Genomic DNA, 13,279 nt, shown 5'->3' with positions numbered 1-13,279 from the left:
TTCCCACACATTATTTTCACATGCAAATGTTTGCCAGAAGTTTGCAGATCTTGTTTGGCGACAATAAAGACATTTCCGCAAAGCTCATTTGCATGTAAAAAAATATTGAGAGGCAGGTTTGCTGCAAGTTGCCAGAACTATTCTAAGGGACATGCTTATTTAATTTTTTTGCAACAAAATAAGTACTGAGTATGTTTTGATTCAGTGTTTTTAATATTAGTTGTATTGATGTGTTTAAGTGTGTTGCTGACACCACAATTGCAATTGCTTTTGCTTCAGTAAAAGACACTTTTTTTTTCAAAACTATAGGATTTTAATCTATCTATAATCTAAATTGTAATTATATAAAAAACATTGCCCCATGAAAAGCTTCAGTGTAGTTAGCTACTTTTTGTTAGTAACCTCTAGTGTATCTAACTATGTTTTTATAAGTGTAGCTTTACTGTGGCTTAAATGTCTTCAGATGAAATTGGTCTGTGCTTAGCAAAATTCAAACCACTGCCCCTTGTGGCTGAAGTGGGAAGTGTTTTGAATGTATGGGCATGTATGCCATTAGGTATAGCTGCAGGCTGGAGTACTTCAAATGGGGATGGAATCCCCAAAAGGGGGTGGGGTTACTCCTGAAGGGTGCAGGGTTATGTCAAAAGGGGGTCCCGCCAACTCCAAAAAGTGGTGTCACTTCAACTCACGGTTAAGGTTAGGGAAGTGGTTTTTGGAGCACTACCTTCAGCTGTATCCTTCTCCACGTATGAGCTCCAGTTTCCAGGTAAAATGTCCACAGAGGGGCGCCAAAAATAACTCAGCAAAATGTGGTCGATGTCAGGGTACTGGGACATTCAGTAGCCATTCCTGTTACCATGTTGTGTAAATAGTTTGTCGCTACAGTACAGTTTCAAAATAGCTTTATCATCAATGCAGTGAACCCTTTTCACAGACTATGATGACATGTTCCACCTTGTTTTGTCTTGCCAATTTTTTATATTTTTTATTTTATTTTTCATTATTTATTGTAAATGTATAACATTATACTTTGCGTTATATTACCCTGGCATTAATGTAGTAAAAAAAAACTGCTGTGATGGGGTTTCACATACAGTTGCTGAGGGAGTGAAAGTAAATTTGGCATCTTTCTCTGTTCTGACTGCCATAATCCATCTTTTTTTTTTTTTTTGGAAAGTCATGGAAAGGTAAAAGTAGATTTTTTTCTTTTGCTCTTGGAGCAAATGGGAATGCACACTCACACAGAAATGCCACACAAATACTTCATTCTTTCAAATAATTGATTTCTATATGAAAAGCAAATAGAGTCTTCTACATACCAAAAGAACCAAGCAAAAAGGAAACTAACAACAAAGACATTTATGCTGAATGAAGAAAAAAGAAACCACACAATCAGTGCTGAGGAGTGGGGAATTCTCCTAAGTGATTTTCTAGGCTGTTGCACATGCTGTGCAGAGAGTATTACACGATTCCCAGAGGTAGTTAAGATCGCTTTAGGCTAGTTTAGGCTCATCTTAAGGAGATGGAAACACGACTCTGTAAATGTTTATTCGACTGTTCTGTGTCTGGGGGAAAATTAAAGCTCCTTGAAGGGATTACAGCAAATCAAACACAAAGAACATGTTATTGCTTTAAAGACCATTTAAATGTGTAACTACAGTACTTCAGGACTGGTTTGGAGATAAATGAAGAACATATGGAACATTAGCGTAAGCCTTTTGCAGTCGGCATTAAGTGTGTCCACAGTAGCTCCAGGCTGAGATGAGAGGCGAACAGAGGAGCGGGCACTGACCCTCTCAGGCCTCTCGCCCCGGCAGATGGAGGAGAAGGCAGAGTGGGCACAAACTGCTGGCACTGCCCATTTTGGCACCACTGGAAAGTGCCAAAGCAAAGCAGAAAGCCAAGATGTGTATCCTTTGTCTGTCTTCATAAACACATTCTCCTCACACCCAATGGGCAACTGTCTTTTTAGCTAAATATTAAAATGTTTGGCACAAAATCCCTAACAGGAGACTGTAAGATTTGTATTTAAAAGGAAACTGGGAAGAACAATTATGCTTCTAATATCTGCGGCTAAATTCTATTTGCTTAAAGGGATAGTTTTCTTTGTTTCTTCCTTGGAACACAAAAGGATATGTTAGGCAACCTTAGTCACCATTCACTTTCTTTTTATGGAGGAAGATATATATATATATATATATATATATATATATATATATATATATATATATATATATATATATGTTAGGTTACTGTGGCTAACATTCTGCCTAACATCTCTTTTTGTGTTCTATGGGAGAAAGAAAGCTTTTTGGAAAAGGGCGAGTAAATGGTGAAATAATTTTCATTTTTAGGTGAACTCCCCCTTTAAAGACACATGCTTAATGGCACATCCTATTTTTATGCTGTAGATGTCAAGTAATCATTAAGACATACTGCTATTTTATGGATATTATGTGATAAACGCTCATGGTGTTGATTAACTAATTAGTATGTCTCAGTTGACTCGTTATTTTACTTCTTCAATCCTTCCACTGTTTTTGAACATATGTAAAACACATGCTCACCAAATGTATGTAGCTCCACTTTACAACAAAACTAGCCAGAAAGAAAGCAATGGAGAGGCAGACAGAAGGGTTTTTTTTTTCAGACTGTGCCGGCTCCTTTGGAAGGAGCTCCTTGCCAGGCCACCTGTCTGTGAGCGTGCCAGCTGTACGTTTGCGCTGAGGAGTGTCACAAACTCGCCACGCTTCCAGCAGCACATTAGCGCAGTTGGCACTTCTTCCTCATGTGAAGGAAGAAGTGGTGAGAATCAGATGGATACATTTTGCCTGGGATTGGGGGTGGTTCTGAAAGAGGGGGCTGTGAAGGTTTAGTGCCTGTTGGGTTTTTCTTCATTTTTTCCTTTTTTGGGTTTGGGGTTCAAGAGAAGGAGTGGCAGTGGAGAGCAAAGACACCTGGTGTTGCCCTCAAGCTGCAGTTAAGAGGAAAGGAGCGAGAGAACTTGGAAAGAGGAGGCACCCTACCTCAATGAGATCCACCTTCACTGAGAAGTGTTCAGATGGTGAAATGGTGCCCAAACTTCAGTCTATGCTTTTGCTTCTCCTTGCAAATGCATCCAAGCGTTAAATGCAGTAGGTAAAGCAAAGAAAGCACTTAGGGGGTGCTGTAAACAAAGCTTTATTATGCTGGATGTAAATGGCAAGCTTTCAAGGAAGTTTCTCTGAAGGTTTCTGAAGAAACTCAACTCTTCAATTTTATTTGTTTTTCCTCTTCAATCTTCATCTCTTTTGGACAGAAACCTGCTTTTTGGAAACAGACAAACACAATCTGTAGGAATTCTGGGGACTAAACGAACTAATAAAAAAATAAAAACAATACCGTACTTTTTCAGTTGAGGTAATTTATCTGCCAACTCTTTGCTCCTTTCCGTTAGGCCTCCTTACTGGTCCATGGTGGGGCCTATACTGCACTCACGCAGGCAAATTAATAGCAATCAGCTCCCCTCCCTAAGGAATCTGAGTAGTCAAGATAATTGCATCAACATTTGCCAACAACTCTGACACAACCTGACATTTCCAGGAAAGGTAAATGGCAAAGGCACATCTCTGGGAAGGAGAGATGAACTGATGAAAAGCCATTATGGACACAATAATTGGCTAAATGGCCATCAAAGTTAAGAGTAAGATGGATGGTGATGGAAATTGACAAAACAAATATTGGCGAAACTTTTAACACATGCAGAAGTGTGTAATGCACAATTGCTCGGTAAAATTAAAATAATGAGGTGGTTCATTTTTGGATGATATAGATCTAATGCATCAGTTTACAGTTGGTTAAATAAATAATTGTATGTTACGTCAAGGGAGTTAATTAGTCCATAACAGCAATAATACAACTTTTGGGAAGGAAGATATTTTGTACACCTTTTTGTACACCAAGATGCACTTAAAGCTGCACAATGTAACTTTTGGCCCTCTAGCGGTTAAAAAATAAATGGCATGTGTCTTGCGGAAGGACATTATTTTGGTTGTGCTTTGGCTCTGCTCTGCTCCTCTGCGCGGATGAATGTGGTTCGAGGCACCTGTGTATACATGAATACAAGACATCTTATCAGAGCAAATGGACAAATAAATAATGAAAGAAAGGAAAAGACAGATATCTGAAAACAAGTCACCTGAGCAGGTAAGTGCCATATCTTATGCTGTTGTTTTGACTTATTGGAAACATAGATGTTTTGAAATAAATTATGTTACTAAAGTTAGGCAATGTTTGTCAACATTAGAGGTCAACAAAGCTCTGGATGTTGCGTCTAATTCTCCTTTACCTCAGGGAGGTACTAACAGCTCTCTTTCAGCCAAGGTTCCTAAAGAGCTACCCAGCCATGCTGTTTAACCCAGAGAGAACAACATTAAGTCAACATAAGGTCAAATGTAAAGTTTTTATATCTGCAGGATATTCTGGCCACATAGACCACAGTAGTAACACACCTATAGATTGTCATTGTTACCAACCAGTGGTCAGTGGCGGATTTAGGCATGGTGCGGCGTCTTGCGAAGGGCGGCACGAGTTCCAGTTGACCCCCGGTCAACAACATTGAGGGCGTCCTCTTTTAGATTCACCACCACACAGACTGTATGTGTGTGCCTGGATCAAGATGGCATATTTCTCATTACATGTGATCTCAATTTTGTTTTTACTTTTTAAACTAAATTTGTTTTTAATCCAGTTCTAATTCTCTGATGTATAACATCATAACACAAAGTTCCATTTTTAAAGGGAAAATAAAATAATGAAAATAAACAGAAAAGGGGATCATTTTCTAGAATAATATTGACAGGAACTACAATATGGAAGTCATGAAGGGGAAAAAAATACAACGGAAATAAACTGTTCTCAGATATACTGAAGAACAATATGAAAGGTAATGAAACCCGTTCTCATGAAATACAATTTTCCCACCCTTCGCTGTTCTTCCAACACCTGAAAACAAGATCAAAAAGCCTCTGTTATCTGCTCAGTGAGAGAACAGATGTGTTTGCTAGACCGCTTCATGCAGTTCTATGAGGCAACAGGAAACACTGTAATGACACAGTGTGTTGTTGTGGCATAGTTTTTCCTTTCAAATAAACACAGACAAAGCAGATTGATGGGAATTTTGATCCTTACTCTTTATATCGGTCTCTCTGTCTCTATTTATCTGGCTCTATCCGGGCATTTTAATACTTTTTAAGACTTGAGGAACAGCTAAAAGGGCAATTGTAATATAAAATAATCTTATTTTAGAAATGAGTGGAATTAAAGCATTTTTGCTTGAACATCAATTTTTAAATATATTATTGATTTCAACTGAATTATATGAATTGTACTTTAATCTGAAAAACTATTTGAATAAAAATAATTTTACATTTATTTTTAAAAAGTGTCCATCTTAACTGTCATGTTGAAATGGTGATAGATTGCCACCATCTGCGTGACCTTATTTAAGTTACCAAATTAATTCCCACACAACGGACAAGTTGTGAAACGAAAGAAAAGACAAGAACTGAAAAGAAACAGTGCTTCTAAAGAATTCTTAATAAGTTCCTCTTCTTCTTTGTTATCACATAACTGCTATAAAGTGTCAAAACAGAAGTAGCCTCCCTTTAACAAACCAAAACAAAACAACGCTTTTTCCTGCACCTTACCCCCTCCCCTCTTCACTGCCACTCTCTTTTGTGTGTGTTTTTCTCGCTCTTTTTCTCAGTCTCTCTCTTTTCCTCACCTCTTCTCTCTGAATTTTATTTCACAGAGGTGAAATTGAGTCCTGGAGTCTGTCAGGTCTCATTCGTGCCGACTCTCTCAAGGTGAAAGGACGTGCCTCCCCTAGCCCGGTGCCGGTGGGTTCTCCCATCTCGCAAAACCGTTTAGGAAGATGGGATGGACAGTGAGAGTGACAAGGAGGTCAGCTCCACGGCTTCCGGGGAGAGCAGATGGCCCTCGGTGTGGGCTTTTTTGTCATTGTTTTTCCTTTGCTTTATGTTTTTCCTGGGGAATGTGTTGAGAACACAATAGCCTGAAGTGAGTGAATGAGTGAGTGAGTGAGAGAGAGCTTCTGGCTGAAGGAAGGCCAGCGCAAAGCTCTGGATGTTGCGTCTAATTCTCCTTTACCTCAGGGAGGAACTAACAGCTCTTTTTCAGCCAAGGTTCCTAAAGAGCTACCCAGCCATGCTGTTTAACCCAAAGAGAAAATATAGACCTCATGTTCCCTGACACATCGAAGAGTATCGTGCCCTTAACTTTTCATTTAAAATGTGTAGGTGAGAATGGGGCTAGTTGTCACACTTTTTACTTTTGAAGATTTCTCAGGATAGGTTAATTATTTATTGTCACATTTCTGCATAGGCACACGCTACTAAAAGCATTTGATAATTTCCACCACTATTGCAAAAAAAAAAAACAGTTTTTTTGACACACATTGATCTTTTGTTACAATGTGCCCCAATAGTGGTGCATGTTATCACACTACATACGAGCATGATGGAACCTGACAATTTAAACAGTACAAAAAATATTGAACACAAAACATGCAGAAACATCATATAACAAATATTGTGGTTATTAAATTGTAAACATATAACATATAAAACACATGTGACAACTTACCCTGACCTGATGGTTATGAAAGATTCCCTTGTCCTGAGAACATAGTTCAACATTTTCAAGTCAAATATACCTTCATTATATAGAGTTGACCTTTGTCTGAATGTATGCCAGTGTGATTTTATTATGCTCACTTTTTTTACCCAAAAGCTATAAAACAAATATGATTATATTGTAATTTTAGCTTATACTATTGATACAACTAGCCCCAATCTCCCCTATTTCCAGGGTTGGGAGGGTTACTTTTGAAGGGTTACTTTTGAAATGTACTTTAGATTAGAATAGATGCTGTAAAATGTCATTTGTAACATATTGTAAAGGAGTCAATGGAAATGAAGAGGCGAGAACCGGCTTGAAGATAAAAAAAATATTTTAATAATAAACTTAAACAGACAAAAAACACACATGATGGACATGCCCGTAAACTATCTCTCTCTCGTCGCACCTCCGTTTGCCATCGGCCTTTATCCCTCTCAGAGGCTTAATTAGCCTGATAAGGGACCGGGTGTGTATGATCACAACCAGGCCCCGGCCTCTGCCCTGCCACACAAATTCTGTTAGATTACTCAAGGTCAGTAACATATTATAAATACTTTGGATTACTTCTTCAGCACTGGTAGATTTTTTCACTTGTTTTGACTATAAAAACTGTCAGTACAGTAAAATATGATCATGTCTGGTAACATGTGCATGTAAAATGGCTAGAAATAGCATTTTAGCCTAGTGTAAAGCTGACAATTTACACAAGGTTTATTTCCATTTCTTCTGCTCCAAACTTACTTCAAACTTATTTCTCTGTCTGCTCGTATGAATGTAACACATCATAAGAAAGTGTTTCACCTCTGTTCAAATGCACTTTGGATCGCATCATTCATATGTATAAATGTTTTCCATCTGAAAGGACTAAATATTAAATGAAACAAATGACAATAAAATGCAAAGTAATCTCTTCAGTAATCAAAATAATTTTTAAATGTAACTGTATTCAGGATTACCAGTTGTTTAAATTGTAACTGTAGCGTAAAACAATTACTAATATTTTGTATTTGAAATATGTAATCCCGTTACATGTATTCCATTACTCTCCAACCCTGCCTATTTCATATCTGCTTTTGCATGCTTATAATGTGATCCCTCATTATTGTAATATAATAACATCCTGTGACATAATCCCTAACAGATCTATTTACAAAAAATACAGTTTAATGATTGTTTTTGTTTTTTCATTCGCAAAAGTTAATTTGAGTTTGTGTAACTTGTAGTTTTATTTACTCGTTTTATATATGCACATAATATTTATTCATAATAGTAAATGACAGGTGCAGTCATTGCACTCTTCCCAGGGTGTGCTGCTGGGTGTGCTTTCTTCCCTAGTGACATCTGCTGACTCTGTTAAGCCGTAAAATAACAAACATCTACTATATAACAGAGTCTACAAATAATAAAGCCTGGAGCAAATTTGAATGCATTATTTATATTTCAAAACAAAAAGTGTGTCTGTCATGTTGGAAGGGTGTTTGTCTTTTAGATTTTAAAGATTATTAGAGGCAATTAAAACTTTAAATATGAACTAAGACATGGCTGAAACATTGAGCATGCCACAAACCCCCGGGCAATTATGTTCAGGACAATGAGAAAGGGACGTTTTCCTTTGTCATGAACAACAGATTGTGGCATTGCATTTTAAAGGAAGTTCTAGATAATTGAAAGAGGGAAATTTGAGAAGTGTCCATGAAGTGCTTTTATGATTACTGTTCAGTTCTTCTCCTTTCATGCATGAAGGAGTTCCCCATTGCTCTTTGAGAAAAATAAGAACCTACTTCTCTGTGAAGTATTATCGGTTTGATATGTGCTTCTCCAAAAGTGACCCTCAAGCTATTGCTGAACTTAACCTCTAACTGCTGGTATTAGTGAGGTAGACAGAATAGTTACATTTCTGTTGAGGACAGAGACGGAATAGAATCAATTAAACCATTTCTCAAGATCATACCTGCTATCTATCATTTGTACTGAGTGACTCAGTGTTCCTTAAATATTTTCAATTTGTGTAATAGTCTGGTGCAACTTTACCAACTAACAAGTTGTATGGATAGAGCAAAGTACAAATGAAGTGGATAAATCCAGCAACTCTTGTTAAAGGGAGAAAGTTTGTTTAAATGTAATATTTATTTTCCTTAAATATTATACACATTTAAAGGATATATGGTTTTATAACAAATGAGTCTTGGTCATTTCTCTACTTAAACCACCAGTGTCACCAAACTCGATCTCCTATCAGGCATTTTTGCATCGGCTCCAGCATGTTTTTATTTACATTTATGCATTTTGCAGATGCTTTTATCCAAAGCGACTTACAGTGCTGACAACATATACATTTGATCAGCTTGTGTATACCCTGGGAATCGAACCAATTGCTAGAGCCATGCACAAGTTGAGCTACAGGAACCACTGTGTTCACCTTCCCCTGTGGTGCTACTGGAAGTGTGTAATATCAAAAGCGTGGGAGACCTGGGTTCAGATACTGGGTTGAAACCAGAAAAAAATAGTGTTTGCATAATCAATGATGTGCATTATTCGGAGGTTGCATTTTCCCCCTCTAACAAAACATATGTACTCCACTGATGGTTAGGTTTAGGTTTGGGGTTTGGGTTGGGGGGGTACAGTTTATAAAATATGCATTTCTATACAGCTGAAAACAACTCACTTTACAACTTACTTTTGACGCCCCTCTGTGGACATTTCATCCAGAAAATGGAGCTCACACATGCCTAAACAGCCAATGACACTTACTGCTTTTGCCACTGGGGGCAGTGTTTCTCATTACGGTAAGCACAGTATGATTTTAGCTTAAGAAAATTAAACCTACTGTTTCTGATTTTACTGTGAGATTAGTCCTCTCTATTTTTCATTGGTTGAGTAAACAGTTAGCCCCATCCCAAACTCACAGCACTGGTTGAGCCACTGTTACCCTGTCAGGACTCTAGTGATACCCAATAAACATAGCAATGTTTTGACAATGCCACACAGCCACAACATTCACACGTTTTAGGGAAATCAACCTACGAATGGCTTACTTATAGTCTCTGCACATTAAGATGGGACGCACACAAGTATTTTAACAATAAAACAATGACACCTTTCATGTTTAAGCTTGACAAGGAAATGCAGAAAAACAAGACATCTGTCTTCTCTCTCTCTTAGACTAATGAAACATAAAACTGTTGTTGCCACTGAGGATATTATTAATGTTAATGAGACAAATGATACTTTTTTACATTGTGACCGTATCTCTGGAGATTAACTTCACTCAACAATTAGACGCACAGTGGCATAACAATCACAGTGGGACAGACAACATAAAATAAATAATCTGTCTCTTTGAGGGTAAAATGACCATGTCTCTCATGAGACTGATGACTAATATACAAATAAAAGTGCCAGTGTGACAGATCTGGAATAGGACATTTGCATTTTACAATATGTAAATGCCATACATCTCAATAGAACATGAGGGTTAAAAACAAAAGGGGTCTTGTTTTTGGCATGAATAGAACAATATGTTGCCCCCATTTTGATTTCCTTAAGTACATGCATAGGGCAAAGACAGTGCACACCCCCACTTTACAGTTCTAATTATTAAGACAATACAAAAGACTTCAGACATTACAAGTACACAAAATAATACAAGGTTTTTCAACCCATTTTATGAAACAAAACACAAAACAAAATACAGCAGTGTTTATGTTAACTTCTTTGCCAGTGTTAGGAAAAGTACTCAAAACGTAATGGTACCTTTTCACAGATCGTGATAACATGTTTCCACCTCATATAGCAGAGTACATTTTTTATTTTTTATTTGTAAGATTACACTTTGTACTATATTACCTTGGAATAAGTTAAAAACAAGCTACCACAGCTGCGATAAGGTTTCTAATCCATCTGCTAAGAGGGAGTGTCAAATAATTTGGCATCTTTCTCTCTTCTGACTGCTGTAATTCACATTCTCAATTTTTATATTTTCTTCTTCTTTTGGAAAGCTGTGAAAACATAATAGTGGATATTTTCTTTTGCTGTTGGAGCAAACGGGTAAGACATTTTTTAATTTGTTGTTGTCTCCCATTCACTGCTAAACAAGTTTGCTATCCTTTACTTCCACATTCCAAACTGGCATATGTGAAAAGGGTCCTTAGGCAGGGTTGGGAGTAACAGAATACATGTAACGGGATTACATATTTAAAATGCTAAATAACTGTATTTTACTACAGTTACAATTTAAATCCTTGGTAATCCTGAATACAGTTACATTCAAAAAGTATTTTGATTATTGAAGAGATTACTTTGCATTTTATTGTCATTTGTTTCATTTAATATTTATGCTATTCTGTTGGAAAACATTTATCCATGTAAAGTATGCAATCCAAAGAGTGTTTGAACAAAGTGAAACACTTTCTTTTGATGTGTTACATTCATACGAGCAGACAGATAGGTTTGAAGTAAGTTTGGAGCAGCAGAAATAGAAATAAACCTTGTATAAATTGTCATGTGTACATTTAGCTTTATGCTAAGCTAAAATGCTATTTCTAGCCATTTTACATGCACCAGTTCCCAGGCACGATCATATTTTTTTTATCAAGAAAATTCATGTTAGATCATAATCTTTTTCTCTAGTAAGACCTTTGATATTAGAGCAAATATATTATTCTTGATGATCTTTTTATTAATTGTTTTTTGAAAAAATATCTAAAAATCCTTAAAACAAGATCAATTTGCTTGATCTTGTTTTAGAAACAACACTGCATATGAAATTTAGGATTTTATCAAATAATAAATTTTTAACATGTATTTTGTCTCACTGTACTGGCATATTTTTCAAAACAATTAAAAAAAATGTACCAGTGCTGAAGAAGTAATCCAAAGTATTTAGAATACATTACTGACCTTGAGTAATCTAACGGAATACGGTACAAATTAAATTTTACAGCATGTATTCTGTAATCTGTAGTAGAATACATTTCAAAAGTAACATTCCCAACCCTGTCCATAGGTGCAATATAAGTCATATTACTTTTTATTATTAATACATATATACACTCACCTAAAGGATTATTAGGAACACCTGTTCAATTTCTCATTATCTAATCAACCAATCACATGGCAGTTGCTTCAATGCATTTAGGGGTGTGGTCCTGGTCAAGACAATCTCCTGAACTCCTAACTGAATGTCAGAATGGGAAAGAAAGGTGATTTAAGCAATTTTGAGCGTGGCATGGTTGTTGGTGCCAGACGGGCCGGTCTGAGTATTTCACAATCTGCTCAGTTACTGGGATTTTCACACACAACCATTTCTAGGGTTTACAAAGAATGGTGTGAAAAGGGAAAAACATCCAGTATGTGGCAGTCCTGAGGGCGAAAATGCCTTGTTGATGCTAGAGGTCAGAGGAGAATGGGCCGACTGATTCAAGCTGATAGAAGAGCAACTTTGCCTAAAATAACCACTCGTTACAACCGAGGTATGCAGCAAAGCATTTGTGAAGCCACAACATGCACAACCTTGAGGTGGATGGGCTACAACAGCAGAAGACCCCACCGGGTACCACTCAACTCCACTACAAATAGGAAAAAGAGGCTACAATTTGCAAGAGCTCACCAAAATTGGACAGTTGAAGACTGGAAAAATGTTGCCTGGTCTGATGAATCTCGATTTCTGTTGAGACATTCAGATGGTAGAGTCAGAATTTGGCGTAAACAGAATGAGAACATGGATCCATCATGCCTTGTTACCACTGTGCAGGCTGGTGGTGGTGGTGTAATGGTGTGGGGGATGTTTTCTTGGCACACTTTAGGCCCCTTAGTGCCAATTGGGCATCGTTTAAATGCCACGGCCTACCTGAGCATTGTTTCTGACCATGTCCATCCCTTTATGGCCACTATGTACCCATCCTCTGATGGCTACTTCCAGCAAGATAATGCACCATGTCACAAAGCTCGAATCATTTCAAATTGGTTTCTTGAACATGACAATGAGTTCACTGTACTAAAATGGCCCCCACAGTCACCAGATCTCAACCCAATAGAGCATCTTTGGGATGTGGTGGAACGGGAGCTTCGTGCCCTGGATGTGCATCCCACAAATCTCCATCAACTGCAAGATGCTATCCTATCAATATGGGCCAACATTTCTAAAGAATGCTTTCAGCACCTTGTTGAATCAATGGCACGTAGAATTAAGGCAGTTCTGAAGGAGAAAGGGGGTCAAACACAGTATTAGCATGGTGTTCCTAATAATCCTTTAGGTGAGTGTATATTGCATTAATTAATTTACTCCTACATTTTTCACAAGATTTTGTTCATGCAGCAAATTCAAAATAATATCTATTTTGGCTCTTCTTCCATTGACGTACGAGATCGTACAATCAACACCATACATTTATCCTTTACATTAACTCATTATGGGGGCATACACCCTTCAGCTGTCAAAACTAATATAAATTATTGTTTTAAATGCATTCCACATAAACAACATTACTTTTATTAATATGTCTAAACAATGTTATGTAATGCAAACAAAATTGAAAGTCAGTAACTGTAATCTGATTACAAGGATTTGTAACATTACTCTTTGATTATAAAAGTAGTT

Source organism: Xyrauchen texanus, chromosome 16, assembly GCF_025860055.1.
Source record: "Xyrauchen texanus isolate HMW12.3.18 chromosome 16, RBS_HiC_50CHRs, whole genome shotgun sequence".
NCBI lineage: Eukaryota > Metazoa > Chordata > Actinopteri > Cypriniformes > Catostomidae > Xyrauchen > Xyrauchen texanus.
The sequence above is the reverse complement of the archived record's forward strand: the minus strand, read 5'-3'. Positions refer to the sequence as shown.